The sequence below is a fragment of the Palaemon carinicauda genome, chromosome 11 (assembly GCF_036898095.1).
Source record: "Palaemon carinicauda isolate YSFRI2023 chromosome 11, ASM3689809v2, whole genome shotgun sequence".
Taxonomy (NCBI): Eukaryota; Metazoa; Arthropoda; class Malacostraca; order Decapoda; family Palaemonidae; genus Palaemon; species Palaemon carinicauda.
Genome location: NC_090735.1, coordinates 32,407,079 through 32,416,131, shown reverse-complemented (window position 1 = coordinate 32,416,131; position 9,053 = coordinate 32,407,079). Strand labels below are relative to the sequence as shown.

General features: G+C 33.7%; 1 long non-coding RNA gene across 1 annotated transcript; it reads left to right on the top strand.

The window, feature by feature from the left end:
• The first annotated feature begins 3,182 nt into the window (after positions 1 to 3,182).
• On the top strand, positions 3,183 to 8,508 carry LOC137649661 (uncharacterized). Its single transcript, XR_011045807.1, has 2 exons — positions 3,183 to 3,550; positions 7,134 to 8,508. It is a non-coding gene; the product is annotated as an uncharacterized lncRNA (long non-coding RNA).
• The last annotated feature ends 545 nt before the right edge of the window (positions 8,509 to 9,053 follow it).

Sequence of the window (9,053 nt, the reverse complement as noted above, 5' to 3'; positions counted from 1 at the left end):
AATCCTCTTTCCTGAAAAACGGTGTCCAAGACACTCTCAACTTAGTGTAAGTTTTATGTAAAAGGAAAGACAACTTATGTTGCAAACCACTGAGGTCATTGATCAAATTTAAACCCTTGAGTCGTTGAAAAAGCATTTCGAAAGGAAAGTAGAAGTCTGCATACTTAGGTCTGTAGGAGGGCAAATTGAAATCCAACCCAAATGATCACAAAAACTCTTCTCTTTTGGAGAGAACATAGTTAGATAAATCAAAAATACAACAGTTTCTCTTATTAAAATTAGGAGTAACAACACCTAGTGCTTTCAGTTTCTTTTGATGACGTAGTTGTACAGACGAGACATAATCATTTACAAAATCATTAAAAAGTTTCTGATAAATAAAACGGTCAATAAAAGATAAATCCTGAAAAAGTTGTTCTCGAAGGCGACAAATATTAGTACTTGTATTTTCAATAAGTTTCTGCTTCGTCTCAATCTCCTTCTTAAGTAGTTCGTCCAAGGCATTTCTGTAAAATTCGGTGTGATATAACGAGGTCTTGTAGAGCCTGAACCGAACAAACTTGGGGTGTACTCCATTTAAAAGACAATACTGCAGGAAATCCAAATCACACTTGGCTTTCTCTTCTTTCAAGGTCGATTTCTCCAGTTTTCTCGAGGTGGTCAGGGTCACTGGTGGATAGCGATGTTGGAGGAGTTGCGAAAAGTGCTGAAAACGGCGACATCTCAGCTTAAACACGAAGAGAAAGACGAAAAGAAGTCGATGCAACATCAGGGACGTATCCAGGAATTACAGGTGAAGATATAATATTTGGTGTGCAGCAGGGTCCAAAAAACATCAGTTAAAAGGCCATAATTTATTTAGAGACGTTTCGAACATTGCAATGTTCATTATCAATCTGTAAAAGATAATATAAAATTCTTAAAATTTGTACAATAATTTAAAACAAAATAGTAAAAGAGTATTAAAACATTATTGATTTTATAACGGAAAATCGTAAAAAAACTAAAACAGTAAAACAAAAGAGAACCAGTGCTCACCAGACCATCCATAGGAAAAGGTGAAGAACGAATGAGTAAAAATTGTTACCCACCTACGACTTCAGTTATGCTAAGAAAAGAGGAGAGGCAGAGATATTAGAGTTTAAAGAAGGAACAAACCGTTTGATATATAATGACTCAAGGGTAGTTAGAAATTCGCTTTGTTTTGTCCCACCAATAATTTTAAAGTGTTTTTTGTTTACTTGTATTTTGCACATGGCGGCATGATTCCTTATATTCGAAAATTCTGGGTTACCAAGTCTCTGACCAGTTCTAAAGCTGTATCCCATATGGCTACAGTATCTCACCTGCAATAACCTTCGGCAAGATCCAACATAGATACCGGGACATCCCGGGCACTTGAATTTATAAATTATGTTGGACCTCATGAAGGTCTGCAGTTTGTCTTTGTAGCCAAAAAATACATTAATTTTGAGTGGATTGATTGGGATTAGTTTGATGTTGAGGCAGCCGAACTCTTTTTCTATTATTTTCTTAAGTTTGATGGAAAACTTGTTGTCAGATAAGTAAGGAATTGTAGCGAAAATATTATTCTTTTTGACATTATACGATGGTATTGTAGTGGAGAAATGTCGTAAAAGGAGCTTGTTTATAACCTTATGAACCATACTTTCAGGGTAAGAGTTTTGCTTGAAAAAATTAACTAAAAATAAAATCTCCTTATGAAAGAGTGACCAGCTTGAGGAATAACGCAGCGCCCTATAAACAAGTGTGTATATAGTATTTAGTTTAAAATTAAAAAAACAGGAACTATAAAAATTGTTGGCAAGGCCAGTGTATGTCTTTTTTTGATACACAGTTGTAATAAATTCACCATTGTCTCTGCTTACGTTAATGTCTAAAAAAGGTAGAGAGTTGTTGTTCTCTTTTTCTATAGTGAACTTCATATTTTGGTGTTGAATATTTATATGGTTTAAAAACATTTCGCTATGCCATGGCTGTTTAAATAACACAAAAGTATCATCAACATATCTTCTATAATACACTGGCTTAAAAGTGTCTGGACAACTATTTAAAAAATTTTCTTCAAAAGATGACATAAAAATATTTTCCATCAAACTTAAGAAAATAATAGAAAAAGAGTTCGGCTGCCTCAACATCAAACTAATCCCAATCAATCCACTCAAAATTAGGTCTAGGTCTTCCAAATCTGCTAGTGCCCAGTGAAACGTTTGGTGAACTAATTTCTCTCTGGTCCTCAGGGAGTGCAAAGAGCATACCCAAACCATCACCATCATCTACCCCTCTCCATGATCTCATCCACATATGGCACTCGAGTAATCTCTCTTATAGTTTCACTTCGAATCATACCCATACATTTAACTCCCTATTCTTCTTACAACAGCCTTGTGATATATATATATATATATATATATATATATATATATATATATATATATATATATATATTCATATATATATATATATATATATATATATATATATATATATATATATATATATATATATATAAATGCATATATATATGCATTTATATATATATATATATATATATATATATATATATATATATATATATATATATAAATGCATATATATATATATATATATATATATATATATATATATATATATATATGTATATATATATATGTATATATATATACATATATATATATAAATATATATATATATATATATATATATATATATACATGTATATATATATATACATATATACATATATATACATATATACATATATATACATGTATACATATATATATACAGTATATATATATATATATATATATATATATATATATATATATATATATTTATATGCATTTACGGTATATATATATATATATATATATATATATATATATATATATATATATATATATATATATATATATATATATATATATTGTAGGCTAATTGAACATTAACCAGTTGCCATACTTAAAAATAATAAATATCATTTAATTGATTATTATTGTCATCCGAGTCATAATTTCTTTCGGACAAGGATAATCGAGTCCAAGTGTCTGAAGTGCCTTTTGATGGCTAATAGAACAAGTCCATTTCAGTTCATAGAAAATGAAAGAAAAAGAAAACTTCGATCTGTCTTTTTTTGTTTCAGATTTGAGTAGACAGATGCCATCACGATAGGAATGCCTTTGATATCTTTCTCATTTGGAAGCTCTTCCTCGCTAAAGCTAATTTGCACAGAAATAAAAGCTAGTGATAGGTCAAGTGTTAGAAATTCGGTATGATTTAATGACGGAAACCCTTCATTTAACTAAATGGCAATACCCTTGATGACAAGCAGACTGGTAAAACAAATTGCTTTCCATTTCATCAAGATGTTTAAGTTAAACAGTAAAAGATAACATTGTCCATGATCAACTGTTCGTACGTAAGTGCGTAAACATAAACAAAGGTGTAGTTGTGTACCAGGATTCGTGCAAGATAAGACTGTCACTCCCGGTGTTGTCATTTGACAGGCTAATTTCTTCCGTCAAAGGTATGCACTTGTATTATATTGTACGTGTTGTCATAACTTAATATCGTTCATTTGCGTCTATATCATAGCAAAACTGAGAATTGCCAAGAATTGTAATGCTACTTAAGTTGCACCATGTTGAGCTTGCATATGGTTGCAATTGTCCCACTAACCTTTGGCTAACATGTGCAATATTCATAATTTCACGAGTGTTGTTTCTTGAGGGCATCGGCGTTATGTGTGTGAAACCAGGTTAACTGCACAGTGTAACCGTTAGGTTAGGTTTGAGTACAGTATATCTTTGGCCAGGAATGGGGAACATGCCGCCTTCTGGACCATCAAGTGCGGCCTTCTACGGCCTTTAATTAATATATGCATGCGAAGTATATTTCTGCCTTGACATTGAATATCATGTGTCTAAAATCAATATATGTACACACAGACAGAAGGAGGTTAATATATGATACTCAAATTTCTAGCAAAACTGGAATTCGCTTTAAAAAATAGACGAGTGCTGGACAGTATGGTATTTTTCTCCATACGTTTAATAGGGGCTGGGTGATAATAACGTACATAGTGGTCTATTAAAATGTGAAGTATGTTTTTCACTCTTAATTCCATTTTTACATCGGAGACTAAAAGGGGAATAATTGGACTAATTGCGCATGCTAATTTTTGTGCATTTACAATGACGTATTTGTCAGGTGTTTTTTTAAACCAATTAACAGCTTACAAGTACTTCTTCATAAGTCCCCGGATGTTGATCTACAACAGCCCTTTTCTCCCACCTTCGCGGCTTCGCCTTAAGTTTTAAGTTAAGCACCACCTCGTAAAGACGTCTCCAAGCGTGCACTGGGAAGCACATCAATCTATTTTAAAATTTAGAGTAATTTCGTTTATGTCGGCAATTGATTATGATGAAAATGCTCTCCATTCAGTGTAAAGCTATTGTTATTCATGTGAAATTAAAAAATAACAGCGAAATGAGGCCTCAAAGGTCCGATTCTGACTTAATTTTCAGGGAAGGCCACCACATTTTCTAATGCAAAGCTTTTGTAAAGATTGCCGAAAAAAAAGCAAAAAAAAAAAAAAAGCGACGATGTCAATCATAAGGTAAGGAATTATTTGTGATTTACTTTCTCATAATGGAAGGATTTATTTGTGATTTACTTTATCATAATCTAAGGATTTATTTGTGATTTACTTTTAGTTTGTAACCTTGGAAGGTAACCGTAGGACTGACCTAGGCAGAGGATTGACCCATAATCTCCGGTAAAACTGACCCAGAGTGGTTTGGAGGACTGACCCACAATGTTTATTTATACTATAGTGCATTTATTATTAAAGTTATTTGATTAAATATAATAACATATGGATACCGTATAACATTAACACTTATATGTTGTAATAAAAACTTTTATAACAGTCCTTGGTAAATTTTATATAAAAAAATCTATACTTGAATCGAATCAATCCGGCTAACGGGTGTAACCTGGGAAGAGGGTCCGGGGGCTTGCCCCCGGCTAGGGGTTGTGACCTGGGAAGGGGTTCTGGAGGCTTGCCCCCGGCTAGGGGTTGTGACCTGGGAAGGGGTCCGGGGCCTTGCCCCCGGCTAGCGGTTGTGACCTGGGAACTACTAGGTTAGGTTAGGTGGGTTTGTTAGGTTCTGTAGGCTTTTACAAAACTCAAAAGTGTTAAATAACCATGTTTGGCTGGTTTTCAGGAATTTACATGAACCATATATTTTTTCAACTGGTTATCTTGGGCTTAATTTACATTTTTGACCATTATTATTGCTGTAAATAACTCGTTTATGACATTTCCCACTCAAAAAAACACTGTTTCCCACTGAGGTCACCCATAATTGTCTTTATATAGAGGGGTCCTAAAACTCATGAACGGTTGGTTTGCCAAAATAATACCAAAGAATTCTCTTTCGAAAAGAAAATAAACATTGTGGATCAGTTCTCCAAACCACTCTGGGTCAGTTTTACCAGAGATTGTGGGTCAATCCTCCGCCTGGGCCAGTCCTCCAGTATTCCCTGGGAAAGGGAGTCTGGCTAGTGGTTGTGACCTAGGAAGGGGGGGTCCCGCCAGCTAGAGGTTGGGACCTGGGAACTACTAGGTTAGGTTAGGTGGGTTTGTTAGGTTCTGTACCCTTTTAAAAATCTCAAATGTTAAATAAGCATATTTTGGTCAATTTTCAGCCATTTACATGAACCATATATTTTTAAAACTGGTTATCTTGGGCTTATTTTACATTTCTGACCATTATTATTGCTGCAAATCTCCCGTTTATGACATTTCCCCACCCAAAAAATCCCGGTTTCCCTCTGGGGTCCCACATATTTTTTTTTATATAAGGGGGTCCAAAAACTCAGGATGGGGGTGGTTTTCCCCAATAATCATGGTCAAAAAGGCATAATACACAAGATAGCCAGTCGGAAAAATATATGGTTCATGTATTTGGCTAGAAACTAAAGTACAGTATCATATATTTACCCAAAAGGAAAGTTGTGTGTTCAGTCATGTCCCCCTCAGAGGATGGAAGCAGTTTTTCTTTTATTTCACTGAGACCTAATTTATTACTAGTAATTTTCCCCACCAGCTGCAACAAACTACTAATTGCAATAAGTGAGTGGGTGATTTAATGTATGATAGATGAAGCATTCCTGTTTTCTCCATCTCCTCCCTATGATCTGTGTCAGTTTTGGATGAATCTACAAATTCCAGAGATTTGGCATAAAAATACTATTTTCGTGCTTTAACGGATGATTTTTAATTGTATGAAAAAATAGCTTACCCTGAGCAACCTCAATGGATGTACACAAGGAACCGACATTTTAACAACTTCAAAGAGTAATATCACAAAGGACTAAATTGTACTTCCTTATGTGATAAGTGCATGCACTGATGGTGCTCCAGCTATGATTTATTAAACATCTTAAGGTAACAAATAATTGATTCTTTCAATGAAAACTACAAACATTGTGTTTTTAACAAATACAATTTTTTTTTTTTTTTTTTTTTTTTTTTTTTTTTTTTTTTTTTTTTTTTTTTTTACGGAGATATTTCATTTTTCATGATATGTGAGTGTATAAAAAGTACCCACTTGCCTACATCAAATATTTGAAAATGTTATATTGTTGATATTTATAAGCTATCTTTACTATAAGATTAGTATCAATTTATTTATCACTTGAATACCAATAACCTACTTACTTAACTAATGTCATTTGAAAATGGCATGCTTTCCATATTATTAATTTACTTAGTTTGAAAACTACTTACAAACTTGAATAAAATATTTAAAAATCTGGTTTCAATATCATTCATCTACTGATACTTGTATTAAAAGTACTTAATTAGAATATTTGAAAATGTAATGCTTTCAAATTTCATAAACCTATCACTCTCTCATTTGATTACTAATAAATTACTTTCAGGATAAGATAACCCTAAAAAATATATGCGGCTTTAATGAGCAATGAAGAATTGTAAATGTCCTTCATCCAAAAAAAGGTTCCCCATCCCTGGTCTAGGCTAGGAACTGCCTGTTGTTTGTCACAAGATTGCTGTCTTAAATGAAAATTTTGCATTACAGGGTACCAATCTTTGAGTATACCTACCAGGTTTCGAGTGCACTTACCAGTCTAGGAGTATAGTACCAGTTTAGCAATGTATGCATACCAGGTCGTGAAGTATACATACGAATTATAGAAGAATCCACCACGACCAAGTTACCCTCGAAGTGTTTGGACGTACTGTTTACGATCTAAGGAAATAAGAAAAACTGTGGGAAGTGACTTTTCCCTCAACATCTGCTAAATGGAGATTCGTCCGTTTCCGATTTAAAGTACCAGTTTTCAGCCAAGACTAGGCCCAGAATATTAACCTAGGCCTGTGGGGCTCACATGTATTAGCCTATGCCAATGTTTAATTTGTTATGTATAGGCTAGTCTTGAGTTAGGTAATTGTCCTAAAGTGAATGGTAGCCTCCAAATGAAAATCTGGACAAGTGACATCAGTAAAAAAAAGAAAAAAAAAATAATATAAAATGTGAGAGCAGTGTAGAATGTATTTATCTGTTAAATATTGATATATCCACCCCTACTTCCTAAAGTAGCTACAAAGCCATTAGGTCTGTTTTAGTTTCAGCTATGCTATGGTAGTATAACCTATGTCACCGTAGTCAAAGGTACTGTACTATTAGCCTATTGTATTTTAACTTTTGTTGATTTGTTTTTACCGGTGTTCTTGTAGAACATGGACTGCAAAATGGAGGGTTACATACAGATTGGAGACTCCTATTATAATTTTTTTGGCTGCTATGAATAGACAGAACTGTCAAATGCAACAATTGGGTGATCAGTTTATTGACATGAAAATGGAGAGTTCTTGTTTGTCAAATTCTGCACATATCACTTCCATACCATTTAATTTTAACCAAGCTAACATGTCAGACAATTACCCATCAATTACAGTAGACAGAGCAGACATAACAATAACACCACATAATACCTCAGGCTCACTACTGACACATAATTTATCAAATAATACAGAGACGGTAATGCCTAATAATCCATTTCAGGACAATAACCCAGTTAATAACCTGTTACCTATTGATGAACCTTCTAATACATTATTGGAACAGTACCGGAAATCAAGGAGTGTCAAACTCAGTTTCCACTGTGCCTTAATGTTAATGATGCTTAGAAAGTGTTTCGTATTACTGGTCATTAATGCTAAAACCAGGATGACAATGAAAGTGTGGACTTATGATGATGTTATGGGATATTGATCATCCAGTTCCAAAGTGCAAGAAAAATAGGATTCAGGATGATTTATTTCCTCCAGGTGATGTTGAAATCAAGTTAAGCAATACCAGAGAAGAAAGGCCTAAATATTTATTTGTTTTCTCAGAAGGATGATTCCTACTTTACTGCTAATCGCCACAAAGAATTAAGTGAGATGTTAGATGCAAATCACTCAATGTTCATTCGTGAAAAACGAGAATTGGGGATGTTTAAAGATGTACAAACTAATATTGCCAACAGCCAGATAGGTCTCCCATATAACAATACCCTTATTTCCACTATGTTAAATGATATGGAAAAGAGAGGAATTGTAGAACGCTCAATTGCTGCATCGCTAAGCCCTATAGTTCTTGTTATAAAACCTGATTGCACTCAAAGAATGTGCCTCGATTAATGTAAAATCAACACCCACCACTAGGTTGATAATCACTCTTTACCTATTTTAGAGGAAATGGTTGAAACAGCTGCAGGAAACCAAAACCAATAATTATTATGCTTCATTAGATATGAAAGGTGCACATTATTGAGTGGAACTGGGTAGAGAGAGTAGATATCTAACCACATTTAGTGATGGAGTTTTCCTGTATAGATTTGAGCACTTTCCTTTTGGATTGCGTTGCAGTCCAGTTATATTTCTACGTATCGTGTAAAATATCCTGGCTGCTCTTATTAAGAAGGTATGGGTTAGAAAATACTTAGATGATGAT